This window comes from Psammomys obesus, unplaced genomic scaffold, assembly GCF_907164565.1.
Source record: "Psammomys obesus unplaced genomic scaffold, mPsaObe1.curated_primary_1811, whole genome shotgun sequence".
Taxonomy (NCBI): Eukaryota; Metazoa; Chordata; class Mammalia; order Rodentia; family Muridae; genus Psammomys; species Psammomys obesus.
This window is the reverse complement of record NW_026591086.1, coordinates 3,058,245-3,074,006: the sequence shown is the minus strand read 5'-3', so window position 1 is coordinate 3,074,006 and position 15,762 is coordinate 3,058,245. Positions and strand designations below refer to the sequence as shown.

The 15,762-nt window shown below is 39.9% G+C and overlaps 1 protein-coding gene across 11 annotated transcripts in view; it reads left to right on the top strand.

Moving 5' to 3' along the window:
* Hmbox1 (homeobox containing 1) overlaps positions 1–15,762 on the top strand; it is a 131,576-nt gene that overhangs the window by 92,228 nt on the left and 23,586 nt on the right. The gene's annotated exons all lie outside the window — the stretch shown is intronic.

Below are 15,762 nucleotides of genomic sequence, written 5' to 3'. Positions count from 1 at the left end.
AGTTAATCTTGTCCTCTGCACTGTAACAAGCTTTAGAATTAATATTTTTAGGGTTTTTTTTTTTTGTTGTTGTTGCTATTGTTGTTTTTGTCTGTAGTTGCTGTTGTTGTTTTTGAGACACGGTTTCTTTGTGTAGCCCTGGAACTTGCTCTGTAGACCAGGCTGGCCTCGAACTCGCAGAGATCCTTCTGCTGTTGCCTCCTGAGTGCTGGGATTAAAGGCATGTGCCATTACCGCCAGCTTACATATTTTTAACTGTGTATCCTTCTGTTATTTTGAAGAATCTCTGTAAAGTCTTTATTCAATGTTGAACTGTGAAGGAGAGCACAGACTCCCTTTTTACAGGAGAAGGATAATCACAATAAACTGATTCCCAAAGGTTAAAACTGTGTTTAACAGAACCTGACCTGTGTCTGGTTTCAGTACTTTCAGGTTCATTTTTCTCATCTGACATGGTATAAATAATACGTGCTTATAATCCATTACTCTATTTAGTATATATTCCGTAGTAGAATTGCCCTTTAAGAACCCACCCACTCCTCTACCATAAGTGATACCTACACGGTTCTGATCTGGCGAAAACGCTGACAGCAGCAGGGCCATTCCTGTCTAGTCTGACTACAAGTGTGGCACCCTGGACAGAACACACAGTGCAGGTTCAGAAGGCCCAAAACCTGACCAGGCGCAGATCAAATCGGGGACTAAAACTGTACGTCAGTCGCCAGCACTATCTTATCCAGCGCATTTGCCATCTCTTTCATCCACTTCTTTGCTGCTTCCCAGTGCATTGACATCACTACCTGAAGGAGGTCAAATGTTACAGTGTTGACATTCAGATGATGTAAGTGAGGTGAATAGATAGCCAAAATGGAACTGTCGGTTCCCCCCACTGCTATGAGGTGCTGTCCTCACTCTGACTGTGGCTAAGAGTAAACCATATTCTGGGTAATGAGCCCATGTCTTCCTGACTCACAGAAGTTAAGGGCAGATTTCAGTGTTCAGAGACCTGATTACAAGCCACTCTGTTTTCCTCATCTGGAAAGTTTGATCCTTCCTGAAAGTTTGTCTCAAATTTTCCACATAGCCGATGGGAATGAAAATAATGCCTAGCTTAAATTATTCACAACATTGTATATTTCCCTCTGGGTAACAGAATAAAGTTTGATATTATGTTGTGCCTAGTATGGGTTTTAATTATACTGATAATGTAGTTGGTTAAACTTTTCACTAAGATACCAAAGTGCATTTATCACATGAAGTCAGTATGAGAACATTGAGACCATGAACACAGTAGATGACATTCTTGTGGTTTAGGAATCGAACCTAAGACTCAGTGACTGGGCTTGCCTTTACTTCTGAATTTTTCTTCTGTAGACTCACACTGACTTCTACCATATTTTTAGCCTTAATTTTATTTAATAAAGATCTTCACCCTAGAATTTGGTTTCTCTGGGTTCAGTTCATCTTACCTGGCACAGCTAGAGAGGGTGTGGCTCAGGCCTAATTCTCAGAAAGGCTGAATGCCTTTCAAAGCACCAAGTAGCAATTGTCTAGATGATCCACATCCTCCAGAAATGGAGCTTTGTATTCTCAGAAGTGCAACGTAAGATCACCTGGCCTTAGAGCAGCATGGTGCTTTTTGGCATAGACTTAATGTTTGAATGAATAGATATGCCCAGCCAAGTAAGATACAGCCTTATTCAGATACATTAGCATAAGATAAAAATACAAACTATTTCATTCCTCACTCCATACAGCAAGATGAATTTCAAGTCAATTAGAGAAGTCAGTTCATATACATAGAAGAAGAAAACATAAGCTGTCCTTTTGTATCCTGGAAATGGGAGGAATGATTCCTAACTGAATCTCATAATCCAAAAGCAGAAAGGAAGTGATAAATAAGTATAAATGGAACTTCTGGGATAAAACTAAGCAAAGTGGAGGTAAGACCAACAGCTCTGTGGGAATATGGACTAAAGGGAGCAGTACAGAAATGATGCCAAAGCCCTAAGTCCTTGTTATTCCCAGGTGTTTTGGCTTTTCTGGAGACAGTGTCACTTCAGCCCTGGCTAGCCTGCAACTCGTGGCGATTGTCCTGTTACTAGCATCCGGATATAACCCACTGCATCCCATTGAAGATGCTTATGTTGAATCAAGAGTGATTCACATTAAAACTCTATTGAGAGGCCATTCTTCACCTGTCTCACTGACAACAATCACAAAGTTTGGCAAAGTTTTCTCATGATTAGGCTCTAGAGAAATGGCATTCTCATCCATTGCTGTGGAAATGCAAAATGGAGCAGCTTTCCGTGGAAGAGAAGTAGGCAGTGTCAGGGGCAGTTACGTATGGATTTGCTTTTTAGATCAGCATTCCTGTTTCTAGAAAGTTATCTCAAAGATATACTGACAAAAATATTTAAAAAAACTATAATACAGTATCAGAACACTGACAACAGCCTGAATGTTATCAGTAGTTGTCTGGACAAGTAAGTATAAAGAAGCAAAAGGCCATTGAGATAGCTCAGCAGGTAAAGGATGTGCTGTGAAGCCTGGCACCCTGAGTTCAATCCCTGGGACCTGCATAAAGCTGGAAGGAGAGAGTCAGCGCCACAAAGTTATCACATGCCCTACACACACAGGTGCACGTGCACTTAACAAACTTTATTGAGATAGAGCTCACCTGTTTAAACCCTTGACTGTCTCACAAGTTGTGTGACAGTCGCACAACTGTCAGCACACGTACTTTTATGATGTTACCGTTATGCCCCCAAACTTGAGCTCTAGCAGAAGTCACTCTCCTTTTCTCCCATCCCTTTTTAATTCTGTGTAACCATTAATCTGTATGTAAATTGTCTGCTCTAGACAGCCTAATATTATCATCTGTCCTCTGATAGGGAGGCCGGACTAGAAGGCTGTTAGAATAACCTGTGCCGGAGTGATGAGATCCTAAATGGTAATAAAAAGACAAAAGGAGAAGCTATGAATAGCAGACGTAACTATCAGAGAGGAATTTGAGGAGAGACATAACTAGGTGTAGGTTGAACATGGGAATGACAGCAGCAGAGAGCATAAGAGGAGCTTACCTTGGTGATGGTCAGGGCATTCACCAAGGAGATATTGTCTATACCACTAGAAAATGGACTGACCTTGGAAAAATCATTCAGCATCCCTAGACTCCAATTTTTATGGTTATAAAATGAAGATTTAAGTGCAGTGATAGAGTAGAAAAAGATAAACTTCAGGGTTAGACAGGGTTTTATCCTAGCCTCACTCAACTCTCCTGTGTGAATCGTTGGGAACTTAGGACCTTGCTAAGTTGAGATGTGAGGACTGATGGAGATGATATGTGTAATGAAATAGTAGAATGTTCCCCTAGTAGTTATTGTTGAAAGTGTTTGTTTTCAAAGTAAACCCATTCCAGCATTAGGTATGAGGTTACCTGAGATGACTCTCAGAAAGTTGTCATGGCACTGGAGACGGGACCACCATCTGTACTCACAGCTCAAGGTGTGGGTACAGGTTTGTCTGGTTACAGTTTTCAAATTACATAGTTTCTACATTTTTTGCAGCTGATTATAGCTAGGAAAAACAAACAAACAAACAAACTTAAAACCCTGATGATGTCCCTCACTTTAAATTTGTGACCATGAACCTCAAATAGATCCTTAATTCTGTCAAGTATTCATACTATGTCTTCCTGGCTTGCCCTTTCCTCTCTCTTAAAATAATTTTATACCATATTTTCTCTCTGAAAACTCAGCCTCCTCTTGTGGTGACCTTGTTTCACTTTTGAGTGAGAAAAATAAAACACTTGCAGAAGAGTGTCCACAAACTACGACCTGCAATCATGTCCGTGCATGTGCAGAGATATGTACAAAGCTTTTCAATACTTTACCACACTTCCATGTGTTTTCCCCAGTACTTGTCACAGTGTTTTGCTTATAGTAGATGGTCATTATTCACATAAACATATATATGTATGTGTATATAGCATGTCAGTGTAGCCTTTTTTCTCTGCTGACCTTATAGCATTCTCTAACCTATGTATTTGACTTTTCTAATTCTGACCCCCCCCCCCGAAACATCAGTTATCACAAGGGAAAATATTATGTGGTTCTGTTTATAGAAAATACTCAGAATAATCAAATTTGTAGAAGAAGAACATAAAATTAGCCCAGACTAGGGAAGATAGAGATCTGGGGGGCCAGGAAGTAGCTGAGGAGCACATTGCTTTTATGAATACACTAACAGCACATTTCAGATATGTAAATTGCTCCATATGTGAGTCAGACCCCAACAAAACTTCACATTAAAAAGAAAGACATTGTTTAGTGTGCCATTAGGAGCATCCCGTTTACCCTCCATGCTTGATCCCCGCTGTGGTCCTTTTCCAAATGAGGCTACTAAGGCCAAGGGCGTTAGATGACTTCCTAAGGCTACAAATCCAGGGAACAGCTGAGCTCCATGTGTCTCTACAGTATTAATTGCATATGAGCCCTGTTGCTTGAGATGAAAGCCATTTTTGTCTGGGTATACACCAATTGCTCTTAGCACATGAGTGAGGCATTGGTCCAAGTCTTGTGTCCCTGGATTAACATCTGTTTCAGCCTTCTTGTTGGTTGAGATCATGTAAGGGTTTTAATAGGGAAAAGATGCAACACAAATGATAAAAATATATTGATGTTGTACCACAGGAGCATGAGGAATCAGGCTTATTCTGTTCGTATAGGTTGGTCTTGTTTCCTATTTAGAACAGTATTTGTTGTTTTAAACAAGATTTGACTATTTTAATAGAGAGTTTAGAATGACATTATTGGATAATCTTTGATCAGTTACTTATTAAACTTTTGCTGTGTATTATCACTAAGCTAGGCTTACCTCAGTAGTTTATATATCCACAGGATGGAAAACGTTAACTATGTTGTACACTTGAAAGACCTGTATTTGCAGATAGAGTGAGATGAAAACTGGGACTTCCAGAAGCCTATCCCCTCCTTCATTCAGTCAGTCACCCGCCTTCTGGTAGTGAGGCAGTACTGGGAAGAGAGATTAGAAACAGCTCTTAGTGGGAGAAGAGAATCACGAGCAGGCTAAACTTGAATTCTGGAGGCTTGCGGCATAGGAGCCAGGTCCCTGTCTACTCTCCCTGTGCATCTTCCAGGCTCTGGCGTGGTATTGCTTTAGCTTTGGAAACAGCTGTATCTCTGGGAGAGACTGGCAGTGTCAAGGGGATACAGTGACTACAGTGGCGTGACTGGTGGGAGAAAGTTACTTAACTGCAGTTATTTCTAGTCAGGTGATTGAATAACTGTATTTGATATGAATGTTCCTGTACTTATGGACTTGAACTGCATGTTTACATGTACTGCGTTTCTGTCATTTCATCTTCTATAAGTGATAGAAAACAAAATTTAAAAACCCACAATAAACATAGAACCCTGGAATTATAAGGAAAATAGGTTTTGTTCTTTTGACCTTTGAAATCAGAAAAATAGCTTTAAGAAGTTAATCTAAAAAACTCTCCCCAGAAGCAAAAGAACCAGCACTAAAAACAAGCTTTTGAGAGTGAGTGTCTCCTTCCCCCAAAATTCAAGTATCCAAAAATAGTTTCTTAGAATAACTGCTGTCATGAGCGAAAATAGCATTGCAGCCACAGTATTATGGCAAACACAAATTAAATCAAAGCTCTAAACTCGATGTCCCTGCCCTTAACCTGATGTGCGTATAATCTGCATTTGAGACGTGTCTGACACACAGATGCATTTTACACAAGTTTATTGTTGCTCCCTGGGAGAATTAGTATGGAAGAGGCAAATCGGCTTATAAAGCATGTTTCTAGAATGTTGTTTGAGGGTCCTGTAATTTAATTCCCTTGGTCTTTAGCATTTTGGAATTCTTCCCAGGACAGTTTGTTAGTGCTTGGGTTTTGGTGTCAGTCTCATTTCTATCTCTTTTTACTTGTAGTTTCAGCCCGTTCTTCACCAGGAGGGTCGTAGAGAGCAGCTCTGCAGAGACTTAACCTTTTGGCTGCAGGCTTTTGGCTGCAGGCTGTCATGGCGTAGGTCCCATGAGCAGACTAACCTGGGGAGCGCTCATCCCTGGAGAATGTGCTCTGTCAGAAGTCCGTTTTCCAAAGATGCAGTTTCCTTGCATATCCTCATAGTTTGTTAGTTCTGCCTTCAGCAATTTGGGCTTGTGGAGAGGTTTACTCAGTTTCAGTGTTTACAGGTGTATAATAATGAAACATTTTGAGTGTTGCAGTTTAAACATGGCAAAGAAGTCATTGCTCACTTCCTGCTTTGTCTAGATCGTTAGAATTACTTCTTATAAAATGAGAAAACTGCAAACTCATGACTTACTGCTTAGAAAAAAATTGACTTTTCTTATTTTTAATTTTGTCCCTAAAACTTTCACTATAGTCACAAAGAATATTTCTTTTTATAATTTATTATTTTATTGCTGAATTGAGTGAAACTGCTGAAAAAAAAGTATCTCCATAGCTCCTAGATCTCGGAATCAAGTTAGTAACACTGAGAAAAGAAAGTGTTTTTAGCCTTTTATATTTAAGTGTGATTGCTTTTTAGCAAATGGTTAAGTCAGTGATAGTGAATTTATTAAGTGGAATGCCATAGCAAAGGACGGACATGGCTTAGTAAACTTAGGGCAAATGTAAATGAAAAGGTATAAAGCAGACAGTGAAACACTTGTGTTATCATAATGAAGCATAAAGCAAGGTGAAGCCATGGTGGCACTCGGGAAGCTGAGGCAAAGGGATCACCTGAGTTTGAAGCCAGACTGGGAAGCATAATGATTTCCAGGCTGACATGGGCTGCTGAGTGAGACTGCCTCAAAATTCTGACAATAACAATAGAGTAATAGTAGAAAAAGCTGACGCTTAAGTATAGAAAGACAGTAAAACTTGAAATATCTGCTTTCATGTTGAGTTTATAGGTTTGTGTTAGTTTGGTTTTTGTTGTTTGTATCAGATGATTAGTAATTAAAAACACGTACTTTGTTGTAGGTATCCTTAAGCAAGTCACTGACCATAACAGACTATTACAATGCTGGTGGGGCTGGAGAGATGGTTAAGAGCTGCTCTTCCAGATGACTGGGGTTCCATTCTCAGCACCCACATGGCAGCTCACAGCTGTCTATAAGTCCAGTCTGGGCACACATGTGGTACACAGGCATACATGCAGGTAAAACACTCACACTCAAAAACTCAGAGAAAAAAAATTTAAAAAGATAATGATAGTTCTCTGTAGGAGTGCTGTGATTTCATGACTGTTAAATGTTTACATGGCACATATGCTATGTTTAATAGCTCATATTCTTCCTTTAACCACACGGTCAAGATAAAAAAAAAATAGAGAGAGAGAGCCAATGAGATGGCTCAGTGATTAAAAGCCCCTCTCACCAAGCCTGACAACATGAGTTTGATCTCTGGGTACTCACATAGTGAAAGGAGAGAGCCAGCTTTTGCAGGTTGATCTCTGACCTTCATGTGCACCTCTCCCCCTGAAATAAATGAATAAGATTTAAACAACAATAATATAAATAATTTCCAGGGTAATTTTATTCAATTGGAAATATCCAAAGTAATCACTTCACCAAGTTAAAGTCTGCATTGCCTTTCATTTAAAATGCAAACAATTCAAACTGGACATAGTGGTTCCTAGAGTTGTCACCAGAGCCCAGAGTTTGAAGCCAGCCTGAGAAACAGAGAATTACTTCATCTCATTGTTTTGGAGGGATGGGGGGAAGACGTCAACATTCACTCTTCTTTATGGAACACTGCACAATGGTGAGGCATACTTGAAAAACTCTGATTCTGTAGGAGCAGAGGATGATGGGTGGGCCCCGGACTTTCCTCACAGGAGAGGCTGCCCTCCAGAATAGTGGGAGAGAGACACTGCAGGAAGGCAGATGCCGCTTCCTGTTGGTGAGAGCAGTATGTTTCCGTGGGCTGAGAGGAGGCAGGAGGAAAGTGCTGTGAGGATTTGTTTAGTCGGGCTAGAGTGCTGAGTGATCTGGCAGCAACAACTCCAACCTTGGTTTTCTTGGCATTTTGATTTGCATCCAGGCCAAGGTGGGTTCTGATCACATTTTTTTTTCTTCATCCATTTTCCAAGTTGTCTATGCTGCCACTTTACTCCCACATATAAACAAAGTGGGTGTTTCTGGTTTTGTTTTTTTTTTTTTTGTTGTTGTTGTTGTTTTTTCAGTGCCAGTGACTCAAGATTATGGTTTGAGTGGGGGGTGATTTATGGGACAGATAGGAATTTAAAATTTGAAACTGATTTGAAAAGTCTTTCCAGACTTCCTTTCTAAAGTCAGAGCCTGACCAGATTTCCTTTTCTATACATAGAAGGAAGTAACTTGACATTTTTCAGCCATGCTGAATCTTTTTAAAATCTTCTGATCCCCACCACCACCATATTATAAAGGGGCATTGTTACTTATAAAAATTACAGGATTCAGTTTTCTCACCAACTTGGTGTCAAGGTTCATTGTCAGGATGGAATTATAGACACTACCATTGCCAGAAAGAATTATTCCCCATGTGTTCAGTGTATTTTGTCTGCCATGTTTTATATGCTGCAGGCAAGCATTTTATTAGACTCAGCAGGCATATAAGCTGCATAACACTAGATATGAAGGCTAATGGCTCTAAGTGTAGCTTGAAGTGACTGAATGAATATGTAAGAAGACCCCACAGCTTTAGCAGGGACTGTTCCAGGTGTGCTGCTCCAGACATACCAGGCTCAGAGCAGGGACAGAGAAGATAGTATTTTTCAGTTTTGTTCAAAATTTTAAGGCCTTTAGCTCAATTCAAAGATAAATAATAATGAAAGATTTAAAGTTGCCCCCCAAACCTAAAATGACTCAAAAAAAAAAACCTGTCTTTGTCTTTTCCTTTACTTTATTATTGTACTGTGGGATTTTTTTTTTCTTTCACCCATAAAATTATTCTGTGGTGCCAGAGTTGAGTCTCCTGAATGCTGCTCTGCTTGAAGGAGGACTAAAGTGCGTGCCCTCTGTCTCTGAGATGCTTTTGCCATCAGCTAGCCTTCCTCCCTCCCTTCTGATGTCATCGCTGTTCTAGAATAGGAAATGTTGGGGGAATAAACTCTAAATTTTGGAATTAATAGGTCCTGGAAGTTGAATTTTAAAATGAGTTTCTCCTCTTGCATACCCTTGTGGAATTACTCGAGCGGAACGTAATAAGCTGCACCTCCTGTGCCTCTGTAAAGAGAAGGAAGTTCTTAGCATTTACACGAGACAGCAGGAGCCTGGACATGACCTCATTTCAATCCATTAGACTATTTGAGGAAAAAACAACAAAACTTTGCCACTTATTGACAAGTAAAGTTATCCCAATCCATTTCTCATAGCCAATAAGAAGATGAACTGTCCTTAAATGCATTTTAAAATTGGCAAATTATACTTCCTGGTTCCTTTCTGGTCAAACAGAAATAGCTAAAAGAGAAATTATCATGATGCTTTTGAGGTGGAGTGAAAGTTTTCCCCGTTCTCTTGTGGATGCTTTGCCAGCAGTTGTTATTTTTAACAAACAACGGTACCCCTATTTCTGTAGTCTCTGGGCCAATTAAGTAAAATACACAACCTTGTGCTCCTCGTGTCATTCTGTAGCCATAGTCTACAAAGAAACAGAGCACAGTTAGGCAGCTGTTGGTATCTGAGGGAGTCAGTGTGAGTTATAATGGCTTCCTAAGAGCCCGCACTTTATTTGGATGTGAACACTTGTACTGGGGGAGGTCAACTTGTGCCTAGCTGAAAAGTCTGTGGGAAACAAGTTAACTTTTTCCTTTGAAGGTTCAAATATTCCAACTTCTACTTTTTATCAGTCCTTGTGGTAGATAGTAGGGGACACTGTATAATCAGCAGGATCAAAGGAGATCTTGGCTCTTGTTATAATTTGGGAAGGAGTGTTAACTCTAGGATCACAACTTACACAGGGGCTCGTGGGTGTGGCTGGATATGGACTTGTGAGACATTGTGCTCCTTGCTTGTGCTTTGCTTGAGGAAGCTTCAATGTACTGCTGAGTTTCATGGTACAAAATCCATGAATGTGTTCTTTAAACTGTACTTGGAAGACCTGTGTACCATAGAAATGTTGATATAGTGTCTCATACTAATTATTCTGTTCTATTGCTTTGGTGACATTCCATATTTTCAAAGTTCAGACTAGGGCTGAAGAGGTGGCTCACTCTTAAAGAAGACCTGGGTTTGAGTCCCAGCTCACAGCTACTTCTAACTCCAGTTCTAGGGGATCTGATGGCTTCTTCTGATCTCCCCTGGCACTGCACACATACACATAAGATGAGGTAAATGAATGTATTTTTCAAAAGCCCAGACTTTGTTTCTAACTTGAGACTGTCATCTTATGCTGACTTGTCATCAGTGTAGCCTTACTGTTTAGTTATCCGTTGGAAGCTTATTAAACCTGTACACAGTTGCTAGACAACCTTTCAGCTGTGGCATTCATATTAGTAGTGCATGTCCTGTCAGATAGTATCAGAATTAATTTGACTTTTGTTTGTTTGTTTGCATTTTGAGACAAGCTCTCCTTAAAATAGACAAGGCTATCCTGGAACTTAACTGGTATGTAAACCAGGATGGCCTCAAAATCAGAGAGATCTGCTTTCTGAGAGCTAGGATATAAGGAGTACTCTACCACTCCCTGCCTTTGTTGTTGTTTTTAAGAAATGGAGTGGGATTTGGGGGGATTGTTTAGTTTTTTGTTTTTGTTTTTGTCTTTTTTTTTTTTGAGACAAAGTTCTCTATAATTTACCTTTAAAAAGGGCAAACGAAAGCCCATTACCTACACTCTGATAGTTTGACTATCACTGAAAAGGGTCATGAACCCAAGACACAGGAAGTGAAAGGTAGGCTTCAGGAAGTACAAAGACCAGTGCACCCTGACCAACGTGATCTTGGTCAAAGGCAGAGACATTATTCCAACCCTACTCCTTAAAGAGTTAAATGCTTAGCTTGCTACATACTGAGATGGGAAAAATAAAATAAAATAAAATAAAATAAAATAAAATAAAATAAAATAAAATAAAATGATTGATTCACCAGGAAAACCAGTTCTCATTTTAGACTCAGACATTATTCTTTTAGTGTGAATGTGCATTTTGCAAAAGCTTAGTATTGACCCTAAGGGGAGGGACATACAGGGGACAGTGAGTTGATCTGTATCAGTCCTCTTTTGTTGATCTTTATATTGTGGCACATTATTGATCTGCCAGGTGTGAGAAGCTTAATTCTTGATCACCTCCGAGTTTTCTCTGACAAACCTACTTCCTATCAGTAAAGCAAGACAGAAGCCCAAAGTCACAACCACTGCTGCTGTAGGTGAAGCAGATTGCTAGAGGAATTCAGCAACCCCATGTTTAAAGAGTTCATGAACTTTCCAAAACGTTGCTTTTTGCTGACTTGTTTCTCACTGACATTTGGGAAATTCATTGACCAGCAGAACTGAACACCACCCTTCTGTATCCTTTTCTTTATTGTTGAGATGGAGAGCTTGACAATTTCATGAGATTCAATTCAGCTACTTGTCTCTGACAAGCGCACCCTCTTAGTTGTCCTTTGACTGTAGGGGGACTTGCTGGCAGACTGTCTGGTTGTGGTTTGTTTGTTTTGTTTTTCCTGAGAACTCTAGAAATACCTACATCTGTCATGACTTGGATGTCAAATGTCCTTTGGGTTCATGTATTTGACTCTCTGGGCCCAAGCTTCTGGTGGTGTTTTGGAAAGCTATGGAACTGTTATGAGATGGCGCCTAACTGGAAGAAAGGGATTTCTAGGGGAAGGGTCTTGATGTTTATAACTTGGCCTGTCTTCCCTCCCGCTTTTTGACTGGTATGCTGAAATGTGAGCAGGCTCCCAATGCCTTCCCTACCCTGTTAAACTACAACATCCCCTCAAACGATGAGCCAGGGTAAATCTTGTCTCCCTCTTCCAGACAACCTATGACAGCAAAGAGGCAAGTAACTAATGCCTTCCATTCCTGGCCATCGAGGAGCAGGTAATCCAGTGGCAACAGCATGCTGTAAGTCCACAGTGCATCTAAACATGCAGTCTGCAATGTAGGGCTTCATGAGATGGAAGGGAAACCTTGGAAAGCCCACATTTCATACATGATGTCCATAATTCTCAGCCTTGGACTTTTTTTTCTCAAACAAATAAAAAAGGGCATCTCAGTGTGCTGATAAGAAGGTAGTTAGAAGCCCATACCTTAGTGGTGCACACCTGTTATCCCAGCACTCAGGGAGGCCGAGGTAGGTGCATCTCTGTGAGTTCAAGGCCAGCCTGGTCTACAAAGTGAGCCCAAGACAGCCAAAGCTACACAGAGAAACCCTGCCTCAAAAAAACAAAGAAGAGGAGGATTAAAACCACCACCCCATACCCTCTTGTGTCTGCAGAGGTATTGATGCATGTCTGTAGGTTAAGTGAACCCTACTATAGACATAGTCTGGTAATATGTAATGATCGTTTACTCAGTATTTATTTAATCCTCAGCTGCCTAGGGAAGAAAGGTTGGTCAGTATTATGCTTGTCCCCTGAGTAATCAAATTGCCTTTTTCAAGGAGGTAAAGCTTTTGGGTGAGATGGAGCTTTGGACCTGCAGTTACATGGGTTCTCCTACTGATGCCATCATATCTTCGCTTCTAGGAAGTCTTGTGAGATTAGCAGGACCTTATGCTAGTTGATTCATCTTTGCGGATTTCCATTTCATATCTTAAATGAAGTCAGAAACAGTAGCCTGTTTTTAGCCAACAGTGGCCATTCCTGTTAGGCCTTTGAGCCAATGAACTAAGTTAGGATACGCAAGCTCCAGGCCCTGTGACCTTAAGTAAGATAGTTCATTCTCCTTTTTGTTCCATCTATGAATGTCACACCTTTACTACAGCTGGAAGAAGCTGACCTGGTGACGTTTCCTTATAACGTAAAGGTCTTTGATTCCTTGTCAGGGTCTGTTCTGCAGGCTGTCAAAATCCACAGTGGGCTGAGCTGTGGGCTTCCATGTACATTTATGAATGACGACCTGAAAAGTCATCTTCTTTTGTCTTTAATCTGTCCATAGAGTGATGCTAATTTTTCTGTTTAAAACTCTTTTTTTCGTAGACTTTTCTGTTCTAAAGCTTTAAGATGCTTCCAAGCTGTGAGAACATACAGCCTCCTCTGGAACAGAACTCATTTATATTTTAGATTTTCTTTTCACATACACCTTTTAAAAGGTTGATGTGAGGAGAGCCATTACTTATTTTATTGTGCCTGTAGAATTAAAAATGAGCTCGTTTGTAAAAAGGCATTAGTGTAGGGTGGCTTTTGCTTGCTGAACTCTAGTATGTTTACAGAACATGCTCTTAAATGTTGCTAAAAGATACAAGGCAAGCTAAGAAATTTTATTATTTAATAATAATTACATAAAGTTGCATTTCTGTCACATCATAAGATAGTAAACTGTCTTTTCAGATATTAGATTTTGCATTATAGAGTTACTATATGGTTAATATATAAAACACGAGGAAATACAAGGTCTAAAGTAGAAAATGAACCCTTTATGCTATCATTCAGTAGTAATTGTTAACACTGTTTTTTAGTCATAAGTCTTAACTCTATGTTATGTACATACCTTTTTAAACAGCGGAGACTTACACAGGCTCTGTAATTATATATTAACTATCATTGCCTGGCCTCTTAAACGTCATTTTCTTATGAACTACTATGCGACTATGTGTTAGTTTATGGACATTTAAGTTAGTAACTGTCTTTCTATTCTGGCCCTAATTTTGGTGAAGACCGGATGAATTCAGACAGTTATGGCCACAGTAGCCTAGCTGCACAGTTGATATGCTTCCAGGTTGCACACAGGACGGTGGCTGAAGTGTGTGGAGAAGCAGGTGGTTGGATTCGAGAGAGGGCTGCTTACTTGATTGTTGGTTGTTTTCTTCTCTTGCTTGCTTCTTTTGAGACAGCAATGCACTGTGTGGCCCAGGCCATCCTTAAACTGACATCCTCCTGCCTTAGCCTCCCAAGTACAAGTATGAGCAACCCCACCTGGCTTTAGCTTCAAGCTCACTGTGTAGCTGAATCTGACCTCTACCTGGTGAGAGCAGGGTTACCAGGCTGATTTCTACATACCTGGTTTCACTCTTTTTTTTTTTTTTTTATTGTTAGACATTTTAATTTTCATTTATGTTGCTCTTATAAATAATACATAGATACTTTGTGTTAACTTATGTAACTGGCTACTGCTATGGAAAATTCTGCTTTTTTAAAATGGTTTATATGTATTTACCATGTACATTATGATTTTATTTTTATTAGCATTTATTAATTATGCAAGACGTTTCATACGCATGTATAATATACTCTGATCATCTTCAAGCTCCTATTACCATATTCTGCCTCCCCCACTGTTGGCCTTCCATCATCAAGCCCTCTTTTACTTCCATGCATTATCTCTCTTGATTTCTTCTTTCTCCTTAATTATTGTTACGTGTATATGTGCATATAAATATATAAATACAAACTTCTGAATCCATTTAGCATTGTTCATATGTTTATTTTATTTTATTTTTTTTTAGGACTGACTAGTGGTATTAAATAGCCAATTTAGTGGCTCATCCCTGGGAAAAAGTGGTTCTCCCCATCTCTGCAGTCATCGATGACTGATAGCTTCTCATTTAGTGGTGGGGCCTTGTGAGATTTCCCCCATCTGTGTTGCCATATCAATTGGTGTTGTCATTGTTTAGGTCTTGTTTGGGCTATCATATTGTTGAGCTTTCATGGATGCAGCTTCCATGTCATAAGTAGAAGACATAATCTCTAGAAGACATCCTGGTCTTCTGTGGGTCTTACAATCTTTACACGCCTTTTTCCTTGATATTTCCTGAGCCAGGTACAGAGGCTGTGTTATAGACTACCAGTGTGTTGGCGCTGGGCACCTTATCAGTTGTTCTCTGCATTTTGACCAGTTGTGGGTTTCTGTAATAGTCTCCATCTCTTGGAAAAATAAGCTTCTTTAATGAGTGAAATCCACATGTATCTGTGGATTTGGGAATGTAGAGAATGATTATAGTGGTTTTGGAAACTAGCTGTAGTAGGTTGTAGGCTCTGTGGGCTCAGCAGCCACAGGTAGTTAGTTGGCTGTGTTTACATTATCAGGCGTGAATTACCTCCTATTAAATGGTCCATAAGTACAATTAGATATTGGTTATCACTATGATATAAATGCCACTACTGTACCTTTGTATCTACTGTACCATCGTATCTTGCCATGTTGGTCATTGTTGTGGTTCATAGGTGTTTTAGCTGGGAAAGCCTATTGATTGCTTATCCATCTTGGCAGCTTACATAGCACTTTCTAGTACTCTGAAACCTAGTCCACAGGGAGGATGCTTCTGAGTCAGATCCAGTTCAGTTCTCCCAGGTCCTGTGCCCAGAGTGCATATTGTCCTCAGCAATAGGAACTTACCTTTAGATTCTGGGAAACAATTAAGGGTAACAGCAATATCCTGTATTATTTTGGGAGTTGCTTGAAAACACTGAACAACAACTTAAAAAGGTTTCTCATGCCTGGTACTGGGGTTTTTGTTAGTCTATGGCTCTTGGAAGGAAGCATCATCAACCCCCACAGGTAATATAGCTTTATAGATATATACACACACATACATACATACATACATACATACATACATACATACATACATACATACATACATA